We start from the raw sequence: 26,441 nt of genomic DNA on the forward strand, positions 1-26,441 counted from the left end.
AGGTTGGAAAAGACCTCCACGATCATCTGGTCCAACCATCACCCTACAACCCACATCATCCACTAAACCATGTCCCTAAGCACCAGGTCCAACCTTTCCTAATGCTGCCTCCTTTTGAGGTATGCCATTAATTTGTTGCTTTGCCAAAAAACAATTCTCACCTTACATTTTACTAAGTTGTAGTACAATTACGTGCGCAAACTTATTTGTTCAACTACAATTACCTTAACCCTCCTGCTGGTGAAGTATATTAATGACCTCAAGAAGAGTAAGACCATATTCAGCATTTCAAAATACAGCTGGAACAGACCAATTCCGGATTACTGACTTTTACTACAGCCAGATTACAGTCTCATTTTGTGAAACACAAAGGAAATAGGAGACCAGGAAAAAAGCAACCCTCAGGAGTGCATATCCACCAAAATCTCCTACCATGGATGTGTATGGCTATTACTGATCAGCGCTGTAGTTTTGAAGAAAGCTGTGTTACAATTATAAAACATATAGCAAAGCCTTAAACACTTGGCATAAATTATGTTTCTGAAGCCAATTTCAGATTTGCCACCTAGAAGCTGGCAGGCTTCCTCTAAAAGGAAAGTAAGAAAATTCCTTCCAGCAAAATAAAGCTTCAGATTCTCGAAGGAAGGATCACCACAAAGGAGGGCAGCGTTGCTTCGCCATCAATCCTTTTAATATATCCACAAGCAGAAAAATTATTTCCCATGACTTTCAGAGAACTGCTGGGCCTTCTGCTGAAAGAATAGAGCTGCTAACGAGTAAATGGAGTATGCAAGCTGACAAACACAAGCTTTAAAAAGTTCTTGGCACCTATTGCTCAAATTTACGAAGTCAACTGAAGGAGGGAGCCACCAGACTAAGGAACACGTCTGCAAACTCTGAAGTTATCCTGCATGCCTATATAAATACATTACTGAAAAACACAGACTGTAGAGTCTCACCCAAAAAACTACAGAACTTCTGTAGGTCTCAGTCGGGTACAATTTCCCCCAAAATCTGGGAGACTGACTCAGGCTAATTACGACCAAATGATAATTAAAAAAAAAAACAACACACACACTATTGCTTCAAAGAAAACTTACAGAACTAAAAGTATTTGTACATCGATTGCCCGAAGGCAGCCTGAGTTCTGCTTCAGGTCTCCAGGGCTTTTCCAAACAGCACCAAAGAGTAAAGCAGAGTACCAAATCTACAGGGGATCTATTCTGGTTGCTAGACCATACTCTCCCATCTTCATTACTGTCATTACCTGCAATATCTAGATTAAAGCTTGAATGGGCATGCAATCATTTCTTAATTTTATTGCAGAGAGATCTGCCAAATTGCTTCTCGCTGATGTCTTTGAAATGAGTGCTTAGATAGCAGATTTAGGCTTTTAATAAGCGACTGGTAAAGATCCCACGCCTCGCATAAGGTACGAAGCGAGAGACTGGCGTAAAATATAGTGGTGTGAAAATAAATAACAAGGTCGAGGGGTGCAAAAACTAAGGAAGAAAAAGGACAAAAACAGTCAAAATGTAAGCCAAAAGACATTGAAAAAAATGCAGGAAGATTTTATGCAATTAGTAATTCTTTGTACAGACAAGGGAAAGGAAAGCACATACAGAAGCACTGTGCAGTTTTGTTTTGATAATTAAGCTGATGACATTTAAATGCTATTTATAACCAATTTTTAAAAGTATTCAGAACAATCTGACAGAAAATAAAGGTAAGAGCCTAGAGAAGGACATCCTTTCTGATGCATCTAAGTTTAAGAGTCAATAAATTTAGAGACATTTATAAACAATACAGAAAATGCAGACCACCTACACTGAATACTGCACCCAAATAACACAGGTTTCAGCTGAAGTTTTGTATTTGACAGCTTAAAATTTAATCCTGAAACACAAACTAAGATATTAATGTATTCAAGCCAGCCTTTCAGAAGACAGCTGTGGAGATTTTTGTTGTTAATTTTGATCCAAGTCAAAGGTACAAGATGAAAAGGTTCAGCATACAATGGCTGAATCCATGTTCACTTGGCAATTTTAAGAGTTTCTTTTAAAAGGTTAACATGCCCAGCTTTCCTACAAAAAGTGAGAGAAGAGTTTTCGGATGAGGATACAAAGAAAAACGCCTTCCTAACGAACCCATGGTGTATTAACATTGCCCTTAAGCTATTTTACAACCAGCTTTTCTGCACAAAGGGAAGCCTGAGAGCTGCATCTCACAAAGGGACCTGCTTATAGCATCAGGAACAGCACGCTGAGTGGCAGCCCATCCTGAATAAGGTGCCCTGAGCAAGGACAACAGTGACCTGTACCTGTACGTGGGGAAAGGCACCCTGGGGTGCACTAGGGGAACTTTCAGTGTACGCCCCAAAGAGGCTCCTGGTGCTCCTACAGGCACCACACCTTCCTGCTTCTCAGTCCTGAGCAGAAGCTTCATCCTTGCCAAACGGGTGTATTAATTAACATAGGCTTAACGAATCGATTATTTCCCAGGAATAAGAAAAACATTTTTCCCCTGGGACACGACGGAAGGAAGAACTGCTGGTACCTCCACACACGTGCACGGTTACTGCCCTGCATCACTTTACAGCACCCCTCCACGTGGATGCTGCTTCTGCGGTGGGAATGCACAACCACATTTCCTTCCCAAGGTCAGAAACAGCAGTGAACGAGCACACGGCGCTGAACCCAGCTACGGAGGTGGTCGAACACACAACGGTGAGCTTACAAGCAGGGCTGGAAGCTGGTAGGAACAACCACCATGGCAAGGTAAAACAGCTCTAAAAAAAATGGGGGGAGAGGATTTAGTAGAGGAACCATTTCCCCAATGAACCGTCTCTTACTGCTGAAGGAAGACAGAATTAAATTCTACCAGCTAAGTGACTTCTGAAGCAAAATACTAATCATTCAAATTACGTATGCCACGAGATTTCCCCCTCCTCACACAGAAATGAAATGTTAAAATTCATCATCTTTAACTCTGTCAAAAACGTGTGCAACTCATCTTAATAATGAACTCCCTTATTAGTTTCCTCTTCATACAACTGAGGTGCTTTTTCTAACCTAAACCAAATTCCCCAAACATCTTTTCTACATTTCAGAAGCTTTCACAGAGTCTCCAGGATTAAAAATAACCCTGGGACAAAGATCTCCGGACGAACTTCCTCAGCTTTTGCTAACCAACGAGAGCTTAAGAAAGCGACTCAGGAAAAAACAATCAATAGGGTACTTTTGAAGGAGACGCGGATATAAAAATAACAGTTCGACCATATGTAAGAGTTAAGTTCAGTCATTAAAGCCTGAAAGAAAGGTTAACCCATGGAAATGGCTGAAAATTAATGACTGAAAATGGTAACGGAGCTGCCAGGAGCAAAAAGAAGCACGGGGCACGGGCTCCCTATTCCTCAGCATCTGTGAGAATAAACACAGCCTCGCATGAGCCGACAGCCCTCCCGAAATTAGCGTGCATTTTGGCACATAAATTACATCTACACCTTGCTGCATTAGGGCTGCAGCTCAGAAATAAGCATGCAATCCCTCAAGCTGAATTTACTTCAAAGCCTCCCCCATCATCTGCCTACAGAGCTCCGCAACAGATAAAAATTGAGAATGTGGTTTTCATTCATTTCTTCCAGGCACTCTAAAATTCGCACATGCACCTCCGAGTGGCTTGAAATCTGGTGTGCCATATGGCAGCGCATTTGTCATTTCCAGAAATATGTTGAGTAGCGGTTCCAGAAATATAAAATCCCTATAAAAAAAATAAAAATACAATAATAATAATAAAAAAGCCCACAACTCCCGAAGCCAACAGATTCTACCCAAATGCCAGCGACTTCATCCCGCACACAACCGGAGAGCTCGGGCTTTGATCAGGCTTCAAAGCACCTCTTCATTCGCCCCAGAAAATAAATCTAATGCCTTACCTCGTGGAGGCTCATTTCCCTACTGTTTTACAACGATGTGAAGTTATTTACACTTTCCTTAAGTGAGACTGAAGCAGAAATAATACATAAACATTGGTACCCAAATTATACAAATGCGTTGCACTCGTGCCACCAAGTAAATGATTTACACGCCACAGAAGAGTGGAGAATTGGGATCAAGAGTTTTATGGCTATTTCAGCGTGAAGCAACTGAAGAAGAAATAATTACTTCTCACCCTTCCTGCATACAAAGTTTAATGGTGCACGTTATGAAGTAACACTCAAAAATTACAGAACAATTAGCAAACAGATATAATTTTGATTATTTTTATTTATTTTTTTAAGCCGAGAAAGAAATAAGATCTCCTGCTGGCTGAAAGAACCACATAGTCTCCGAGCTAAGCAATTTAGGGTGAGGTTTCCAAAAATTGGCTGAGCTGAACTAAACATCTTGCTGTTGCCAAAATGAGCAAGTCCTGCGCCGTAGGTACGAAGCAACTAGTTCATCCTTGTACTACAACTTCTGCTTTGCAGGGACGCCTGCCTTCCAGTATTGGCAATCTGTGATTAAACGATCCTTTTTCAAAAAATAAAAAAAAATATAGATTAGCAAGCTGCATTCAAATCCCATTCCATGACTGGAATGACTTTCTTCCTCACTTTCTTTAGCAAATTCAAAATCACAAATCATGGTATTTTCCAACAGACATAAATGAAGATTTATTTATTTATTTTTTTTTGCTGGCACATTCAGTTTTACCTTCTTTTTTCTCCTTATGTCACCTTTTGAAACTAAGTTATCTTAGCAAATAAATACCTTTTTACCCCAAGGATGAAAATGAACAGCAAGTAGTTACTCTGCTGACAAGAAGTACTATGGGGTGGTACTTAGTTTTTTGAAACACACACACCTGAATTAAGGAAAATCTTACTGCAGACAGGTGGATCCTAGTCTTTGAAGAGCTTCCTGTGTGCATATTCCACAGCAACATTTGTTTTGGAAGCAGACCGCTTCTATTCTATCCAAAGAAACCACTCGTGAGCACCTAAAGCACCTTATGGCAGCAGCGACTGGGATATTTACCACTGCTCACCCACTGTTGCCGTACCCTCATCAATCCCGTCTGTCCCAAAGCAGGATCCACGCAGCTGCTCCAGCTCCCCAGAGACGAGGTTACCGCGTGGCTGCCACTTGCATCTCCTCCCCATGACAGCGCATCTACTCGCTGCTGCTGGAGGCAGTGGGGTTTGAGAAAGCTGGTGCTTTTTTCCCCAGGCGTAATGAGCACAGAGCTGCCAGCTGCTGATGTTGCCATCTAGGGAACCTATTCCTAGAAAAGCAGGAAAAAGGTGTGGGCTGAGCTGCAAAGACAATGTTGAAACTAAAGCAGGCAGACAAGTCCTCTGTAATAAAAGAAGAAGTGAAAAAAAAAAAAGTCACCGTGCCTGCTGAGATTTAGGTTGATGAGCAGACCTCTCCCCCTCAGCCAGTATCTGGGCTTTTTAGGCATACTGAGCCTGTGGGTGGGATGAAAAGCAGTTTCCACATGCTACAGCAAAGTTTTACTGTGCCCAGCAGACAAGTGAAGTATGCTGGATTTCCTGAAGACTTTAAGATTCGTTGCAAGGTGGAATAAAAACAAACAAACCCCCTGCACTTTAGAGCACTTTCTATGTGTTTTGCAGGTTGCACGGAAACCACCTGCTGGTGCTGCCAGAACAACTCAAGAAGAGCCCAAGACTGCGTCTGACACGTCCAGACCTGCTGCAAAGAAAGGAAAATCCCACTCGGGAAGCTGAAATGAAAGAGACTTCAGTGCGATACACAGAGGTGTTTCTGGATAAGACAGAAGAAATTCCTACTGGATATCTTCTTATGGCAAGACATGGTGGCCATGGGTTTGAAATTCACCATCCATCATATTCCGTAACCCTCGGCGTGGGAAGCAGAAGAGAAGCCAGATAATGAAGCTGCACAGGCGCTGCCGTCCTCCCACTGCTGTTTCCACACCGTTGGCGGAATTGCTCCAACTACAGCTGCCCGTACGGGCACGGGCACGCAGCTGGACCCAAATTTTAACCCTGCCGTCACCTAGGCTGGCTCCTGGCCACGCGAGTGGCTACAAGCCTGCGGTAGCTGCCTGTCCTTAGGCTCTCCAGAGTAACTACAAGAGGATAGGACGACAAAGTTTTATAAAACAAGATGCAAGACAACAGTTTTGAGTGCAGAATTAAGATGTAATAAATACAGGAGTATCATACCCCTCTGCAGCAGGCAGATTATTGTCTTCCCTTTACAATGGGGTTTTGGTCTGTAGGATTTCCTTCCTTTGAAGCAAAAGCTAGCAGCCGCTGTCAGTGACAGGATACCAGCCTGGCTACATTTGGGACAGCAATACAGGACCTACCAGGGTCCTAAGGACCTCTCCTAGACAGGAGTATCTAGAAAAGCAATTCTTACGATGCCACAACTAAAAGGTTAAAAAGACAGAACTGATTCTCAGCTATGCATACTCTTCTTTTAACCACCGTTTTCTTCTTCACGTGTTTTTTCTTCCCAAAATCCCAAATCTAAGTCTCTGCAAAGTTAACTAAATATATTCATGCGTAAGTGGTTTAAGTATCCTAACTCGGTTTATTACATTTTTGGAAGAGTTCAACTGGTGGCTTTGAACTGAAGCAGAGAACCAAACCAGAGCTCTGCAAGTAATAATATACTCCTTGGAGATCTCTCATTAAAATGGTAACAATCCCTGAGCTGAAGCAAAGCCAGAAGATTCAAGATGGGAAACGAAGGTATAAACAGTAAGAGCGTAGAAGTTCACTTCCTGAACCCAAGGTTAGCAAACTATTACAACTTCAAGGTATAAGCCAGTAAAGCTATTTTCCTTTCTCACTTACAGATTTAGCCTTTAAGGTGTTCTGTGCAAATTTTTTTTAAAGCTTTCTGCATATTTTAATTTTATACTTAAAGATCTTCCTGCATTCTGAGACAATTATTATTTTCCTTTGATGCTTTTCTCCTTGGATGTTTTCCAGATCAAGCTCTAAATTGAAGTTCAGTAGAAAAACGATCAGAGCACTACATTTCAATAACAGAAGCACTGAAAATGTGGCCTTCGGTGTATTAAACTCATTGCTGGAAGCTACATATGAAAATATATTACCCACCTCAGAAAACTCTCCATTGTTATAATTTGGTCATTTCACACACCAGTGATCAATCTCAGCTGAGCACATTCTGTAAGTCCACACATAATGATAAAAAATTAGACATACCAGAGAAAAATTAAAGCCCTTCCTTCACGAACAAGTTTATTCACCTAGTGACTTCATATAAAAATCACTTTGCTGCTGCTTCTTCTCGTGAAGCTAAACTAGCTGAAGATATATAAGTTGTTGGTTATATGGGTCAACAGCTTAGCCACCTGCATTGTGCCTACTTTGCAGTGAAAGATGGCAGACACCAAGAATCACCTTTTATAAATATAGAAGAAAACAACCTTAAAAATACGCTCAAATTTTTTTGAAGCTACAAAAAGATTTAATACTAATGAGCGTAAACCATGAATCCCTCTTTTCAGTCTCTTTAAGCTCAAGTTTTATATTTTCCAACTCGCTTTCCTGTACCTACCCTTAGAAGTAAAGTTTCAGAGTGCACTAAGGAGCCTCAGAGACTGGCATGAAGTATATTAAAGCCCATCTACAAGCTGAAAACCTAAGGCTATGTTTCAGACTTTTCATAATAACAATGTTCTAGAGGAATATTACTAAAAAATGAACATCTAGCTTACTTTCCTCCCAAACAGATGAAGCAAGCAGCCGACCATGCTTCTGTGGCTGGTGTGGCACTACATGCTCAGCATAGTGAGCCACCACAGCAAGAACAAAAATATCTCCAACCAAATCCCCTTTGCAGCTGTTAATTTCAAGGAATGACTCCCTGGACGTGAAGGATATACGAGTAACAGCCTCTACAGAAGCTTTACGAGGGGCTGTTGGACAAGGGGCTTCTGACACGCCAGCAGGATGCCATTCAGCTCCTCGACAGCCACTCGGAAAGTGAATTAATCCCAACACGTGCATTTCTAAGGCGATGCCCAGCGCCCACACGGGACTGCGGAGGAAACAGAAGGGAGGCTGGGGGCAGGAGGCACACACGGATGCTCTGAAAGAGGGGTTAGGGCACGGAGCTGCGGGATTTCCGCAGGGGGTGGGAGGAAAGACAATGTCCTGCCACGGCGCTCGCACCGCAGCTGCAGAGCCGCACAGCCTGCTCCCCGGGACTGCTACAAAAACACAGCACTCCCCGATTCAGCCTTCTGCAAATTTACTGCCATTTTAAAACAACTGCGCTGAAAACGATACAAACCCGACATAAAACCTCACGATTCTTCCTCCGTGTGAAAGCACTGCTTTTCCTTTGGTGAAAGCCACTTATGGACTGAAGCACGTGGGGACTCACCTTCCAGCTGAGCCCATCCCACCGTCCTGCTGCAGTGCCAGAAGGCATTAAGGGGAGAAGGAGCCAGCTTAAAACAATTCTACAGAAATGTTGCAAACGAGGGTTCAAAAGTGTGGATGAGCTGTGCTCAGTTCAGAAACCTCACCCACTGCATTTTTAACAAATCTTAACTGTGGCGTTTGAGTCAGCTCGCGCTGATTTACTTCTTAAATGAGCAGAAATATGCTACACTAGATAGAAAGGGGGTTTTTTTGGTTGGTTGGTTTTTAGTTTCATTTAATGATTTTTTTAATTGCTAAAATATTTCTGCCATACGAATGGATTATAGGCAACCCCCAAATACATGCACTCGCTGTCAAGTCTATTCCCACTCACAGCTACGTACAAAAACACCGCAAAAAAAAAAAAAGCAGGAAAGAAGAGACTCACAAACTCCCCAGACTGAAAGGCAAAATAGGATTTATTTCCCCCCGGCCCAAGCCAGCTGGGCTGAGAGCTGCTGGGTGGCAGCTGGCTGGGGGATGTGACTGAAGCTGTGTGATGCTACGTTTCATGATCTTGGTTTCTGAAGTGCTGGCAGCTCACGAGCCCTGACCTGGACCTTTACAGGCACCTCCCACACGAGCAGAGAAGACCAGAGGTGACACGCAGCAGTCCCACGGTTACTGATTCCTAACCCCTCCTTTGTCAAACACATCCAGTTTGTACACTGGAAAACAACCATTAAACCGCCAGCTGCAGCTGGAACTCGAAATGCCGACCTGGTCTTTATGTAGTCAGTGGCAAAAGAGACTTTACAACCGCCGGGTAGCCAGCAATTATTTTGCTGAAGAGCACGCTCCTTCCCAGGCTGGTACTGGCATCTCAAAAATGTGCTCTTTCTACAGTTAGCTAAAGACACAAGCAGAAAGTGGAGGTAAAGAAAGATGACTCTTTAAATACACAAGCACGATTCTAGCCAAGACCTTGAGGAGTTGCATCTAAAATGCACTCTATTCCCATCTTTAGGTATTACCTGTTAAATAGGGCAGTTATGGAAACAGTTTATGACTGGCTGTAAAACACGATTTCAAATTTTTACAAAAGCTTAATAAAGACTACAGAATTTGTATTAACAAAGTTAACCTGTAGTACCCATATTCTGACCTTATATTTATCTATTCAAGTGATTTTATTTTGCAATGCTGAAGTATTTTGACACGTACACACTGAAAACCACAAGCCAGTTTGAATGAATGCACCACTTTTTATGGCTGCACTTGCCACAGCACACCAACCCCCTACTCCATTTCTTTGTAACTGAAGGGACTTGGTAATACAGCAACAGGTGCTCAGCCTGAACTACCAGAAAAATAACCCAGTCTGGTAAAACTCCACCTTGACTACCTGCGTTCACGATTTTCTGGCATCAGACTCAGGATTTCCATCTTTGAGGAATGCAGCATTTAAGATGACACTAGCTACTTAGCAAGCACAGCACAACTACTGGATACTAAGCTGCTTCTGTTGCTACACACACTTACTAACACACGAATGCCATTTCTGCAGAAGAGTAAGACAATATCCATTCAGCCAGATACCATAACATGAGCACGTAGCTTGTATTACCTCCAAGGAATCCAGATGCCCAACTACTTGACCACTAAAATTATCCATCCAGAAGTACAAAAAACAAAGAACAAAGCAGATAAATCACAAGGACAACATGAAAAGACTTATCAACTATGCCTAGTTACACTATTAAACAACATATTATAGTTAAAACATGTTGAAATAACCAGTTTTTAAAACTTTCCCCAATCAGCATTAACACACATCTCAATTCCTCCAGAAGAGAGGATTCTCAAAGCCTTTCAGGGCTTTTCTCGTACTGTGCTTTTTACCTTTTTTTTTTTTGAGTTGCTTTCATACCATCTGCTTTTCTGTTTTAAATTCTAGGTTTACGTATTTTGAAATTAAACACCAAGCTAAACTATTCCTTGTCCTTGTCCTTCCCAATGAGTAGTTTTCTTTGTCCATCACCTTCAGCAGGCGCTCCATCAACCACTGCCTGATCCCTCCTTGTTTTTCTATCTCAATACTGTATTGTTCATTAAATAAGGATAAACTACCAGCAGCCCCACTAATTTTATGGAAATGCTTAGGATTATGTCATTAGTTAGTGGATAGGCATTGAGCCTGGCTGTGTGACACGGCCGACAGAAGTTCAGCACATAATTTAGCATACGTGTCTTGGCAAGTTAAAGAATGTATAGCTTAAAAGAAAAAAAAAATAGTTGACCAGCAGTGCAATTTTGGTTCTTGACTTGAGAAGACATACGGGCTTAGCTTCGTGTTTTGTAAACACAGGGAGGCATTTCAATAGGACCACTAGCGGTAGCTAAGCACATGCCTCCGTTTTCACAGGGCCGCAGTAACAACAGGAAAAGTTGGGATACAAAAAATACAAAAAAAAAAATACAAAAAAAAAAAAAAAAAAAACAAGAACATTGTGACTAAGCTCTAACAACTTGTCTTCCTGGTATTCCGGGCCGACAAAGGGAATATCTGAACAAAATAAACAGCCAGGACCTCTGATCAGCAGAAATGGAAAAGACCCTAGCGGAGTACAGCCGTCAGGATGACAAGGTAGTACTGGCGGCAGAAGGCTCACAAAGCCCCAAGAACAACATTGCGCAGACTTCAATAGTTTCCTGTCATAGGAGGCCTGTAACAGTTCATTACGATTCCCCGCGCATCCCTTAAGAGCCTCCGAGCTCATAAAAACGATGTGTCATATTTTGATACTCGTGCTAAACACAAGCTTTATTATTACCCGTGTTTAAACCCAATACAATCCGCACAGTCCTCACTGAGCTATCTGATTAAATTTCTAATATTCATGAACTAGATTTTTAATATTGAATGCTCAAAATGATTCAAGCCTTTTGATGTAATGGAACATAAGTCATTCAGTGTCAAGTGGAAGGCAGATCCTTTATTATAGCATTAATTATTTGGGATATTAGCATTAACTTCTTTCTCTATTTGAATTAAATGGAATTCAAAACAGTGTGAATTTATGAATAGCCCACAATATAATTATTTCTGTTATCCCCACAGCACTAGCAGGAAGAGTGCCTACAAACTGAAAACATAAAGGAAGGATATTGATCATCGTTCTTCTTTCAACCTGTTTTTTTTTCCTTTTTAAAAGACAGACACGGTGAAGCTCAATATGTTTATGCTCTGAAAGGCTTACACTCTCTTTTGATGTAAAAAATTTCAGCCTTTATACCTACAAACACCATCTACATATTTTTTTATTCAAGATGTAATGATTAAAGGAAAACAAATTTAAGCAAGATATACCGAAGCCAATTTCTTTTATGACTGGAACAAAAACATTCTTAATTAAAACCACAAAGCTCCAAAAATAGCAAGGACTTTCACAAAATTTCAATACTCACTGGGAAAAATGCTGTGCCTTCGCTTACAGTACCAAAGTTACTGCATCAACAGGGTTCCACGCAGTTCTGGTAGGAAAGACTAAAGATACAAAAAAGGTACTTTTTTCAGCAGCTAAATAGTGCCTATTTTTAATTCTTTTGTGGTACAGGCACAGACGGTGTTGCTAAAAAAAAACACAAAGCACTACTCAAAATAAAATAATAATAATAATAAAAAAGTCAAATACTAGTCATTAAAAACTGCTGTTTGCCTATCAGTTGAGTCAGGGCTACCCCAGAGTGCCAGATCCTTCATGATTATAACCCAGCATAACATTCCCATCCGAAATCCACAGCATCAGTATTTACAGGTTTGTATTGAGCTTTACAAGACTTCTGGAGTCGGGTTAAACCAAAACCAGCTGTCTAACTGAAAGTGCAACGTTATGAATAAACAACAGCCGAGGCCAAAAATAAACCAAACCAAACGTCTGTGCCACCGTCCCTGCTCCATCTATACAAGTGTGAGCTCCCTGCCCTGCTCTCTGCAGCACACCTAACAGGGGTGTTTGCACACTCCCTGGCAAGACAGCAGGAACACTACCTGAAAAAATAAATAAATAAAAAATAAAGATAATTAAATAAGGTGCTTGCTCTGGACTCAACGCTTGTCCTTCTGGTTTTGTTGAAGTTCTTAATAAAAACACTGAAAGCATTTGAAACATACTGATCTTTAAAGTGACCAGATGAGGTACAAATGTGTTTTCTCTTCTCTTAATCTGGCAAACTTTCAAACTAAAATTACTAAGTAACTTTTCAACAAATACTAAATCTATTAAAAAAAAAAAAAAGGCAAAACAAACAAACAAACCCAAAGGGCACTCGTTTTTCTACCTGAGCTCGAAACCAAGGAAAACCTGCAATAAGTTTTGTGAAGCCAGACATTCATCCAGCCCCAGCCTCCAGGATCCCCGGCACGTCATCCTTCCAGACCTGTCAAATTGGGCAACACCCTTCGTATGTTTGGAGGCGCACCATCCATTCAGAGAAACGAGCATGCGATTTGTTGTCGTGACAGCTCTCACAATCCGCCACAAGAATCTATCTTATCGTGCAGCCGCCTATCTTTCCTTCCACGTTACAAAGTTCAAAATAATTCCCTCGCCTCCGTCCGCAGCAGCGTTGGGGTGTCAGCTCAGAAGTAACTTCATCACAAGCGGCAGCAGCCCAAGGTGGCACTGGAAGCACGTCAGGACCCACAGTGGGCATGGGAGAAAAGGAAGGTAATCAACACACGGCTACTGCAAGGGCAGGAAGGAAAAACAGCCACACCTCACCGTGCTGAGGGTGCTCCCCCGTTCATTACAGGCAGGAGGTCGCGCCGATCGATACCTGGGATCCCTCCCTGCTGTTATCAGTGCCAGGCTTTGCTAAACAGGAGGCTTAATTTATTGCTGTTCCTTGAAATGTTTGCTCAGTCCAGAATGCCCTAAAGAAATTCGGAGTTATACAATTTAACTCCCTGTGTGTACAGTAAGTTTTGGCTGGATTTAGTGTTCCTCTTCTGTCCTTCTCTTCCTTTCCTCTTCTGTCCTAAACCTGAGAAGGGACTGCTATATTCCTACATAGTGAAGTAACTTGAACAGTATACAAAAAAGGATTACTTTGGTCAACCTAAATTGGACAAGTTTGAGAATCCTATGTTTACAACCATAGATTTAACCTATCTTTTGCATATGTAATAAATGCAATTCCCTTCTGAAACACTCCCAACCTGCAGTGATCTATTCCCAATCTGAAGGGCAAGTTCTAAAACTCTGCTCAGCGACTACTCTTTAATATAAGGACAGTGAAGTTAAATCATAAGAGAACTGTGCTCGCTTTTAACAGCTTTTATATTCTTTAAATAAAAAAGCACACAAAGAAGGCCAAACCACCACGCAGACCAGACCTTTTTGCTAACCCTGCTCCCTGTGTCCTGCAGTTGGACTGCTTCCCCAGATGTGCACCAAGCTGACCTAGCGTAACCCATAGAAAAAGGCAGCCGAGCAGGCTGAGAGCAGCTGGGAGCAGCTCCTCGCACCCTAACGGGACACGCCTCAGCGCCCCTGCTTCACCAAGGGGCCTCAGCATCCTCCTCTCGTGAACTGGGCTGTCTGCTTCCATATCCCTGACATTTCTCCTTATCAAAGTCCCCACAAATGCTCTCAACACTCTAGACCTCAAGAACCGTAACAGGGTTAAGGCTAAAATTTGACTTCCCACAAAAGGGATAAGAAATCTGCAGGCCTGCTCATTTATTTTTGGTTATTAATCCATCTTGGCTAAACGCTCCAGCCCTGACACAGCAAACACTATCCACACTCCTCCAGAGATGATGCTTTAGGTCCCTGCTAAGCGACAGACAAAGAAAATGCCTTACCTATCAAACATGTTTCTGAAACCTGATGAAACACTATGGTAATGAGCTACCACTTTCATTTCAAAATCATTTTTAATTTTAAAAATGTATTTCATTTGACTTTTGCTTCTCGTTACTATCAGATTTGGTGAATGTCCTAAATATAGCAGGTTTTCATAGTAAAGTTTCAGCTACACTCTACCTGTGGTATCTCTCAACACCTGTTTTCACATTTCCATAGCTATTTATATAGCTGTGAGCTGTCTGCAGACAATAACTTAAATGAGTCAAGGTTGAGTAAAACTGGATCAAGTTTCGTCAGCTCAGATCAAAAGTGCACCTGTATTGCGTTCATTTTGCATCTGTATTCTCACGACTAAGAGAGATGCAACATTTTTCAGCATTCAGGTATCTGTCAGGAGTCCCAGCATGTTCACTCCACTGTGCTTCACAGACTAGTGACTATTAGTTACATGTCACCATATTAACGTTTGTTAATGAGATCAGGACCAAAAGCAGGGCAACCAACCTATAGAGGGAAAAAGCCTCTAAGCCACGCAGCGCGTTTCTACCCCTTCGAACAGATATTGGGCACGCTGCCACGTCCGAGCTTCCACTCTAACAGACGTTTTTCTCAACAGGAGTATTTCTAAAACTTCACCGACAGCGGTTTATTGTGCAATACCTGTAATAATGTAAAATGCAACGGGTTGCTGTTCTCTAATCAGGATTTATTTCTCTCCATATGAACTCCCCAAATTTACAATACTCTACCCAAAGCTTAGGAACGTACGCCGCCAAGGCACCTCACTGCACACCAAGTTATTTACGCTGGTTTTAAAACAGGAACTCGGCTTGTTAACGGTGGGAGACAAATTCATTTGTTGTGTCATATATATTTAATGGGATATAAAAGTATGTATTTCATATCTCAATGCACTTCCAATTTACTCACTTCATTAGCATTTATGAAATAATTAAGAATCCTCACGACGGAGGAAAAATGATTACTCTAGGGAAAAAAAAAAAAAAAAACAATTGAAAGAATCACTGTACCCACCATGAAACAGAGCAACAGTTTAACTGGGCAGAACACCGATGGCTAAGTTACGATGAGGAAACTAGTGGATCTAATTGAATCGGGAAGAAAAAACTAAATGGAGCGCCCTAAAACAGGAAATAGCTTAGGATACCTGGGCTGGCCAACCTTTATGCACTCACAAAGCAAAACAAACAGGAAAGCTGTTTTTCGGAAGGCAGAAGTCACCAGATCTCATCCAGCACCTATTTCAAAAGACCATATGAGAGTATGCTAGTTAAATTCATCATATAGGCCTCACTTGTGTGCTTTAGGAGGAAGAAACAATGCAATCTGCCTATCTGCCACATGACAAACGCCATCCCTGTTGCCTGTGAAGGCCTTCCAATCCAGGAGCTACCAGGGATCCTTGACTCTCCGGCTCTGTGGGAGCTATCGTTTTGCAACATTCCTGTATTCCTGGTAAATAGAAGGCTAAAGGGTATTGCCTGGAAGTTTATTATTTCAGCAGAAGTAGAAAGCAGCTTGCCTGCAGCGCACCTCCGCTCCCAGCACTGGCAGAGCAGACCACGTGCGATGACCTACTTCAGCTCAGCGGTGTGTCCAGCACCTCACCTCAGGTCTGACCACACTAACCAAAATGCGGCAGCATCTGGGGTTTGGTGGTGCCTTCCTTCAAACACCTCTGCTAACTCCTGCCAGTAACCCCCCTTTCGGAGAGCACGGGGGACGGGAAAAGCCATGGTTCAGAAACCGCAAGCCCTCAACACGAGCAGAAATCATTTTCTAGAACATCCGTAAGCATCAGATTCAAAGGCATCTTGGTTTTCATTTCAATCCTGCAGCAGGTAAATTGATAGAGCACCTGCCTCTGTGAGGCTGGAGCAGGTTTTATGCTTGTATGGCATGAAAAAGAAGGACACTTCAGGTAGTTCTGCTGCTGCTGCTTGAGGCTATGACCGGCAAACAATACTGCCCAAACATCACTTTTGAGTCACTACTGTAACTGCTAAGGAAAGCCATGAGAACCACGAGCAAAGGAATTACAAATGTCAACAGCAACACCACGCTAAAAAAATAAAATACAAAGGCTGGAAACAAAGCAGATGCTGCTGACCTTGTCCCTCTTCTTTAGCACACAGTAGATGTGACGTGACACATAAGAGAGCAAACACCTTTCCTCAATGCTCCCACACAGCTAGGCAGGAAACTATAGAGAAAAGAGAGGAAGGACAGAAAAGGGATAAGTTCCCTTTCCATCGCAGCAGCTAGGCAAAGGCTGAAGTTTGGGATTTATCATATATTCAGCAGCAAGGACACAATATAAGCAACCATCAGTGACTAACTCTGCTGTTGGTTTTGGAGAAAAACAGCACAAGAGATCCTGAGTCCCACTGTACCACAACAGACATCAGAAATACCATCTAGCAGAGGTAAAAGGCTACTATGAAAGACAGCAGCACAGCGACAGAAAAGCTGCAAGGAGAGCTAACGTTGCAATGAGTCTATATCTGTTTCATGGCCTATATTAAAATATTTGCTAATTACAGGCTTGATCTTAGCAGTACAGGTGCCTTCTGTCTCTACTCACTGCTCCCAAAAGCGACATCTTCTGTCAAAGTTTCAAGAAAGTCAGCTATGAGGACGAGGCTGCTTGAGGCTGCCAACCCTGAGACTTCCAATTTCCCCAGCTGTAAACCTGGCTATTTCTGAGAAGCTACAAAGCAATTTTCCAGCAGAAGCCACGATCCCCCCTCGGGCTCACACGGTGCCACTGCCACGGTGCCGGCTGCTGAGGATTCCTCAAAAGCAGGAGGAGAAGAGAAGCGAGCAGCGCTCTCGGGAGACATTCCTGCCGCGCTCCTGCCCTGCCAGCCCTTCCCAACTCCTCCATGTTAAGCTCCCGGCCCCGGCTCTCCGTGACACCAGGCACGCGTGGCTAGGCCGGGGAGCTCCGTGGCTGTCGAGGACGCTGGTGGACGATGAGCCCGGCTCTCCTCCAAGCCCAGCTCTCCTCCGATGAGCCCAGCTCTCCTCCGTTGGCTGGCCACGACGGCAGCAGTGTGATCCTGGGGAGCAAGCGTTGCCTCCCGGCACACAAAAGGAGCGGGGTCCGGCTCGGGGAGGCAGGCTGGGACGCGACCAAGTTGGAAACTAACAAAAGAACAGGAGGGCGGCGAGCGGGGGCCACATTTAGTCTGTGGAGGCACCCCGAAACCCAGCGAGGTGGTGGGCACCCTTGCCCTGAGTGTGTGTTTGAGGGGGGGGGGGCTGTTAACTTTTGGGGTTTTGAAGCTTTCTGTCGTCCTGCTGACGGCGAAACCTCGCGGTTCGGGGTCTGACGTGGTCCTGCTCATCGCTTTTTCGGGCTTCTGAAGTGGGAGCTCAGGGATGGAGAGAGGGCTATGGTGTTTGGGGGGGAGGGGGGGGGGTGTACCAGAATATTCCCCGCACCCCGCCGCCTTTCACCCCTTGTGGGACGGGGACGCGGCCCCAGCGGGGTCCCCCCTCACGGCAACTTTTGGGGACCCCGCACCCCACGGACCCCCCACACCCCTCCGCGGGCACAAAGCGGCGGCTGCCGCCGGATGCAGACCGGGATTGCGATTAAGATTGGGACTGGGATTAGGTTGGGGGGGAGGGGGCAAGAGGGCGGTGCCCCCCCCCCCCCCAGGAGACACCCCCCCCCCCCCCCCCCACCCCCCCATACCCCGTTGGCCACAAGTTTGCGGCGCGGGGCCCGTCCCGCAGCGCCGCCACCGCGCTTACCTCGGCCGGGCCGGCGGGGAGCGGAGCGGAGCGGAGCGGGGCGGGGAGGAGGCTCCCAGCCCGGGCGGGCTCCGCTTCTTTGTCTCCTCGGCGGCGGCGGTGCCCGCTCGCTCCCCCCCCTCCTTCTCCTCCTCTTTCCTCCGCTTCCCTCTTCCCTTCCCCGGAGCGGATGCGGGCTGCGTGCTCGGCTGGGGGCCGGCTCCCTCCCCCCTCCTTTCCCTTCTTCTTCCTCCTCCGGACGCGTCCAAGGCCTCGGCGGCTCCTCCGCTCCCCGCCCGCCCTCAGCCCGCAGCGCCCGGCGGCGGCAGCGGCGGCGGCCCCAGCCCCGGCCCCTCCTCCGGCAGCCGCCCCCCCCCCCCTTCTCCTCCTCCTCCTCCTCCTCCTCCTCCTCCAGCCCCGGCAGAGGCACGGCCCCGGCCCCAGCCCCCGCCCCCGCCCGGCCCTTCCTGCCGCTGCCGCTGCCGGGATGGCGCGGGAGGAGCTCCCCGGGCTCCCCCTGGCGCTGCGGGAGCGCCGCCCTTCCTCCCCCCGCAGGAAGGCCCGGCCGAGCCGAGCCGAGCTGAGCCGTGCCGAGCCGGGCAGGGCGGCTCCGTGCCCCCCTCGGCGGTGCTCGAGTTGAGGGGGGCACCTCGGTACCCTCCCCCCCCTCAGCCGTCCCCTCGTTGTGTTGAAGTTGTCGCCCCGACGCCCCCCTCGAAGTAGAGTCACAAAAAATAATAAATAAATAAAAGCCCCAGCCGCAGGCTTTTGTCCCAAAAGCTGCCCCACGCCGCGCGGTGGGTCAGCCACCCGTGGCCCAGCGTGGGATGTCCAAAGGGTGGTGGGGAGGGATGAGGTGGTGGTGCCTCTGTCATACTGCCAGCCCCATCCCACCCCCACAGATGCGTAGTTTGGGTTCGAAGGGACCCCAAAATACCCCAACTCCAACCCTCTGCCTCTGTAGGGACACCTCCCACCACACCAGGTTGCCCAGAGCCCCATCCAGCCTGGCCTTGGACACCTCCAAGATGGGGCACCTCCACCCCTGGGTGGCTCGCTGAGGTGGTGAGCTACAAAAGGTTTGGCCTTGTGGAATCGACAACAGGGTCCAGTAGGTAGAAAGGCACATGCAAATCCAAAATAAACTCATCAGTGCCGAGAAACTGCTGTCCTGCTTTCCCCAACTGAGGGAAAAAACTGGGGATAACCTCACGCAGGTTTTCAACTCTTTACACATACCAGTTACAGAAACACATGTCCCGAGACTGGCCTGTGTTTCTGTTTGAAATAGTTCAGAAGTCTTTGAATAATTCCCTCTTCCCCTTCTTAACTTTTATGTGTTCTTACAGCGTTTAATTGACGGTTTCGGCAGCCCCAGTTGCCTTTCACATGCCTGCTAGATAAAACCGAAAGAAAAGCGCGGCCTCTTGTTTCTTCCAAGACTTAGTGAGCACCTCAGGGAGGAACAGAAAGACTCAAGTCCTTGTGTGCACAGATTTGACTGACTCAGAGGGTTGTTAAGCTCCCCCTCTGAACAATAATCTCACTCTGCTTTTTCACAGCTGGGAAATATTTGGGGTCCCAGGAAGGGGAATAGCACCCTGCTCCATAGCCTCCACCTCACCGCAAGGTGAGGCCTCGCTTCAGCCTCCCTCCAGGTTTCAAACTGCGAAGGATTACACCAAATTTAGATGAGACTGGCTGCTGAACAACTTTTGGAAACAAGTCTTTTGTTCCTGGAATAAAATATAGTGTAGGGGCAATAGTAGAGAGGTGAATAACCCAGCTCTAGTTCACATTTATAATGCACAATCCGTTTTGTGTTTTTTTTTTTTTTTTTTAAGGTTTTGTCCCTCCTTACCACAACTTGCTAATTTCATCATGCAAGAATCTCTTTTCTTGTCTTTTTTTTTTTTCTACAACGCTGCTGGGCTGAGGCTGTGCAGGGGAGGGTGGCAGGACAGTGCCAAGTCTCCAGTCCAAAAGAGACCTCCAAAAATGTTACCAGCATAACACACCAAATGGGCAGCAGAGCTCAAAGCTTCTCAGGTACCCGAAGGAAAAAAAATAAAAAATAAAAATGATGAAGCACACCTAGCTCAGGCAGATTAATGCTAATAGGATTTATGGACGAAAAATGTTCTGAGACAGGATTTGAATGAAGACATTGTCTTCAGGCGAAGGACTAATTTGAGGACTCTGAAGCATACTGTTGTTAAATATATCTAATTACATTAAGAAATGATCCATTAAAGCTGGTTTTGCCATACTGTGTCTTGTAACAAACAGGACACCATAGAAAGGGATTGGAGTGATATGTTGAAGGGTGCTCAGATTGCCTGCTGGAAGTATCCTTTTGTTTCGCCAACAAAAAAGACCATAATGTTGCTTTGAGTAGTATTTCAAAATGTTGAGCCTACTGAAATATTAATGTACACTTTTTGAAATATCATAATTAGCTGTTATCTCTGGAATAACTGTTATTAAAAAGATCTGACTGCTTGTGATTCGAATGAGAATTATGTTCTATATATGAGAAGATGATAAATTTGGGGGAATGTGCACAGAAGTGAAAGCAGTGCATGATGCGGTGGGCATGCTATTTTGTATAAAGAAAGTAAATATGCAAAGCATATACTTTTGCATATGCATAAGAGTGGCGCAGTCCTTAGAAACTATATACACAGGAGAGAACAGCATGAATATTTCTCCCAGCCTAAGGCTATAACTGTATAGTAAAAATAAAAGAAAAAGTGGTTAAGCAATAGGAAGATATCTCTCCATCTTGGTAAAGAAGCAGTCTGCCTCACACTACTCAGAATAGGGTTACATGCAAACTACAAATCTAAAGGTGACTACTTAATGGCAGTGATTTGCACAAAACACTGGAGAACTATGTTCTTATCTTTTTGTTTTTATTTCTTTATTTTTTCTTTACCTTTGTTATCTTTTTGACCACCCGTTTGCATTCCCTGTGTAATGCCACCTGTGGTGTATTGCCCAGCAGAGCAAGTTCCCCAGGACTGTGACGCAGCTGTAATCTCTGCCACAAACTCCAGTCCTGCAGATGTCATACGTTTACAATTCAGAGCGACATGAATGGGATTGCCATCTCCGAGATAAGTCTCCTTCCTCATTCTGCACAAGTCGCTCACCTTTACCCGGATACTTCAGTTCTCAGCTGCCCAATCTAGACTCTGAGGTAATACAGGTACCTGAAGGGTGATGTGAGAAGTTCCTGCGAGGATGTCAGAAGGAAGATCTTTCTGTTAAAATCTGGAAAACGGCATAGCCCAGATCAGATATGGACAGCAAAGGCATTTTGCCCCTCTGTGTTAGTTCACTGCAGGGAAAATATACCTAAATCCAAGTATACCTCTTTTAAAAACTGTTACTCCTGCTTTTCAAAACTGCCTTTTAAAGGCAACAATATTTTAGTAAACTCCATATATGCATGCAGTGTTGTAATACTATGATGGAGAGGTGAAGGAACAGAAGGTACTCTGGAAAAAAAAAAAAAAAAAAAAAAAGGAAAAAAAAAAAGCACAGGGTGGCTTCTAATTCTCTTTATTCTGAAAAGAAAAAAAAAGGTTAATTTTAATAACACCTTTGAGAAAAAATACCAGCTTATGATTAAGTAAATTTTAAAACACTGAAAGCAGTGTCAGTGTGTTTTCCCTCCCTCAAAAAAAAAAAAAAATCTCCTTAAAGGGTTTGCATTGCTACACATCATATAGTTTCTACTTGAAGCATCTGCTTGATTCCCCTGTACATGATGAGGAATTACAAGACCACTACCAAGGGAGAATAGATCCCAAATACTCAATTAGTTACTGCTGAGTCACTTAAGTATATTTGCACAATGATTCTAATTCAGCCTGACAGTAACACGGCTGCTTTTCGCAGTTGCTGCATGACTGCTGCATCTTCAATGACATTTACAAAAAACATTGAGGGGGAGAACGCGTCCTCAGAGCTCCACATACATCCAAATTCTTCTATTCAATGGACCAGAGCTACCCAAAGGTGCTGTAAAACTGCAAGCTAAATCTATCAGCGGATCACATTTTATTATGACAAATTCTGTCGTTATCTTTTGTAGACAGTTGCTAAGATTCAGTGTATTTCTGCAAGGAAAACAAACCCGTGTTGTGGGCTTTGGAAATGTCAGGGCCCTTGATTCCGCTGTTTATTTAAAAGTGGAAGCGCGCTGAGGGACGCCTTTTGAACTCCTCTCAAAGGTTAAAACTGATCTTTCATATAGCTCTGAAATTCAAAATACTGCTGCTAAATGGTTTGACTCTGCAGCGTAATCTCCGCTTTGCATTTAAATACCGAGTCCTATCCGGAGCTGGCTGCTCAGCGGGCTGCAGCGACCTGGGTGCTGCATCTTCCAGCCACCTCTCAAGGGAGAAGAACAACCACGACACCTGGCAGCACCTTGCAAGAGTTGAGAGCGAGCTGCGCGGGACGTGGAGCCCTGCCACCAAGGTGGGTGATGTTGGTGAGATGCCGGACCCATGCTGGACTTTTCTTGGGGCCGGAGGCTGGTAGTCCCTTCTCCAGGGGAAAAACAGGCAGGGAGAAGCAACGGAAGAGAAACAGAGCAGGTCACACCTCACACGGAGCCCCAGCAGGCTGCCTGACTGATTTAGAGATTGCACAGCACACGGAGCAAAGGGATGGTGGCAGTGGTGTGGGCCGAGAGGTTGGAAAAGCAGCTGCAGGTCGTGAGTGAAGGCAACTCGGCAGTCCCATGAGGTGACACGACCTTTAGACTGCAGAGAAGGAAACCAATACTCTTTCTTAGCCGTCCTATGTCTTTTATAAAAAATTAAGGCCCCTGCCTTTGAAAACTGTATCACCAATTGTGGTATTGCCTTCGCTATACATAATATTTGGTGTCTCTTCGAGCCCCAGCTCCAAGAAGCATAAGGGTATGCAACAAACTCAACTTTAAAAAATTTTTTCACCCTCCATGACTGACAGGGTAAGTCTGGAAGCCTGATACCCCTATGAACTTAGAAACCTGTAGATAAAAGAAAAATCAATGGGCTTTTAAATGAGGACTTCACGTTGGTCTCGTGGTTGGTGTCCTGACTGCATTTCTGAATATTTGAGGTTGGCGGTTCTGAATCAGGTCAGATACTGAAAGTGTTTTTCTCCTGTTACAGGCTGGCTATGAAATTTAGCTTCATGCAACGTTTTGTATCTGAGCATGTAATGTGGGCTGTTACTGAATGGCACACAGTGTTTTAGTCTGCGATCCACACAGATCAAACATCATCTAGGGGCTGCACAGGTCATAGCCATTTCTGCTTTGTCTGATTCAGGCAATCGGAAACTGCAATCTGTATTCTACATTTCAATCTAGGATGAAAAGACAAAAAGCCCATAACTGTAAGGTGATCGTGGAAAGAATGATTTTCCCTGCATCTGCAAGATCTACAGTAATAAGAGCTAAAACACCAGGGATATGCAGTAACAAACCAAGACTGCACCTGCCTCTGATGAAAAATTTGACTTGAAGATGAATTGCTTGGCCAGTTTTTAAAGTTATTTCTTAATCTTACAGAGCTTACGCTTCCCACACTTAACAAATGAAGTCATCCTTGTTTTCTAATGAGAAAATTGTTTTAAAAGATTGGAGGAAGACAATGTGTGACAAATGTAACGTCTGTCACATCTTTTGTCAAGGATGTTTTTAAGCAAGGCTTGTTACTCAGGGAAACATTGGAAGTGAGTGTAACTAGGTGTGACTTTAAAATCATCATTTGGATATACAAGATGATATACTGCTGTTTCCAGTAGAACTGGTACATAATTATTGTAAAATACTGTGTACTCTGGTATTTTGCTGTCACTCAGCAAATAACCTCAGTCACCACTGCGGAATTAATTGAATAGTACATCAGCACAATCAATTGCTGCTGTAACTAATTAAAATTAGAATTAGCTGAAAGAAAAATAGTATAAGGAACTAACGCGATTGAAGGAGAAATTGTCCTGTGACTCCATCAGTTATAATTTAAATTGCTGACTGATTATACATAATAGGAAAACTGAATACAAGACAGCAGTGTAAAAATCACTGGTCAAATACAAATATTATATAAAAGAATCTGGAAACATTGAATTGTTAAATTGGCTATGGTGAGACTTTTAAGCTATACAAAATGATAAATATAGGTTGTTAACTGAAATCAAGACAAAGTAAGATTTATTTTAAATGCTGATTGCATTTTAAATGGAACTCATGCGCTGTATGGTTAATTTTAAGGAACAAATTTATTTTTTAGTTGTCACAAAAGAGCTGGAAAAAATAATCAGGTTGCAAAATATGGTTACAGGTTTCTTCTTTTTTTTTTGCTGTTGTTGTTTGTGGGTGTTTTGTTTTTTTTTAGCTTTAAACCAATCCATTTTTCAACAGCTATAGCAAAGACAGCAACCTGGCTACAGCAAATGGTTGAGCATATCTAACCTCAGATCTGCTCCACTACAATTCTTTTAGCTGATCTCTATTACACACAGGTATTGTCTAGAGACAAGAGAAATAATTCAGAAATCAGTGTTCTTGGGCTTTGTTTTCTATCTGTCACTGTCACCAAACTGCTGTATAGCTTTAGCTTAGTCAGTAAGGCTTTGGCAGTTTAGCCCTCCTATATGATTATATATATGAGCGCTCTTTTATATGATTATAGTTCACTGGGATGATGGAGGGCTAATTTGTAGATGTAAAGCACGGCGGGTGTTGTATACAGGTAGTATATTTTAGTGTTATGACTTGCAGCAGCTCAGTCAATTCTGATTTAGCTGAAAATTTCTGCACTCAGCTGATGTGTATCATGTGCTTTTTTAAAAAAATATGGTGGGGTGGATCTTCTGAATTTATAATTTTGACACTCATTAGGCAGATAGTTTTGTCATATTAATATAAGTCAAGCTGTGTTGAACCATACTGTGTGAACTTAGATGGGCACCTGAAACAAGAATCTGGACGTGCATCTGAGCCAGTGCCATCTCCCAAAGGAGGAGGAGAAGCTGACAGCACTGCTGAGAACAAATCCTGCTGCTGGCAAGAAATAGGCAACTCTGGGCAAATGGTGCACATGGTTCTGCAGATTCCTGATTTGACATATCACGACTCTTTCAGTGCCAAATCCTCTTCAGCAGAGACCGCGGGTTCTGCCATCAGGCAGGAGGGACACGGAGCAGGTGCTGCACTACTCAAAACACCAGAAAGAAAATGCAATGGTCCGATGCATTTAGGATCTATTTGACCTAATACTAATGACTGGGCCTATTCTCAGTTTTCAATCACCAACCCATTAACATTTAAATGTATGTGAAATGAGTTGTTTCTCACAAGCATCCACGTGGTGTTCTCCTCTTGGCCTGCTGGAGGGGTTTCTGCAGAGCTCACCACCACAGTATCCTTCTGCTCTCCTGGGGTTTTAGCCGAGGTTGGTGAGGTCCTTAGCTGGCAGGGCAAATTGTGAAGCAACTTTAATTGCAGCTCGTTTACTTTATATCAATACCAATAAGCCTTGATGGTTCTTTCTCAGATCAATCAGCCAACAGCCCATGTCCTTTCCCCGTGCCCCACAAAGCAGTAGGTTCATTGACCACAGGAGTTTCTCTGTAGGCCACAGGGAAGCCCACAGAGAGCTGGAGGTCCTCTGCCTCTGCAGCCCCCCCCAAATCCCCCAAATCCCTGTCAGCACGGCCGTAGCCAGCTGCCAGTGCTGGAGTTCCTGTGGGAGGAAGGCTTCACGCTGTGGGAGGGCGGGCAGGCAAAACGATAACGGGGAGTGGCTGCATTCTCCCCATTCCTGCCCCAAACTTCCCAGTCACCGGGCCCTCCCCACCAAAATACCCACGGGAGAGGAATTCCTGGGAGGTAGCCAGGCTGGAGGGAATGAATTGTGCCTTGGGTCTCGATGTTTTTGTTCATGGAGACCTAAACAGCTGGCCCCCACGCTGTTCTTTGCCCGGTGCAGGCCATCACTGGCACTTTGTTTTTGTTTTTGTTTTTTCTTACTGGGAGATAAGTAAAAATAAGTCCCCTATCACACTTTGAACAGTGCTTATTTGGGGTCATGAGCTCCGAATAGTGGTGGTTGACAGTCTGGGTGTTTGGCTGCTCAGAAATTTCCAAGTATCTCCATGTGGAGACTCAGAAACTGCATTAGCTCATCATTAGAGCACTGATGTTTTAACCCCTTGCAGCAGGGTTTTGAGGCTCGACAAATGTGAAGCACTTTGACACCCACCAAGGGAAAGCTTTGGTAGGTAATTCTGTGTTTCTTCTTAGGCTTCTGAATAGCCTGGGTCTGAAGAAGGAACAGAAAGCAGGGCCAGCAGGGACTGTGGTGGGAGTCTTCTGAGATCTTTACCACCACCTGGCCACCCTCTAGCCCAGAGTT

The 26,441-nt window shown here is 44.3% G+C and overlaps 1 protein-coding gene across 1 annotated transcript in view; it reads right to left on the reverse strand.

Annotated features, from left to right (window-relative positions):
* NCK2 (NCK adaptor protein 2) overlaps positions 1 to 18,374 on the reverse strand; it is an 82,834-nt gene extending 64,460 nt beyond the window's left edge. Inside the window, exon 1 of the mRNA XM_068679648.1 lies at positions 18,037 to 18,374. The gene's annotated coding sequence lies outside the window, so the exon portion shown is untranslated. The remainder of the gene's footprint in view (positions 1 to 18,036) is intronic.
* Between the last annotated feature and the right edge of the window lie 8,067 nt (positions 18,375 to 26,441).

This window comes from Anas acuta, chromosome 1 (assembly GCF_963932015.1).
Source record: "Anas acuta chromosome 1, bAnaAcu1.1, whole genome shotgun sequence".
In the NCBI taxonomy this organism is placed as follows: domain Eukaryota; kingdom Metazoa; phylum Chordata; class Aves; order Anseriformes; family Anatidae; genus Anas; species Anas acuta.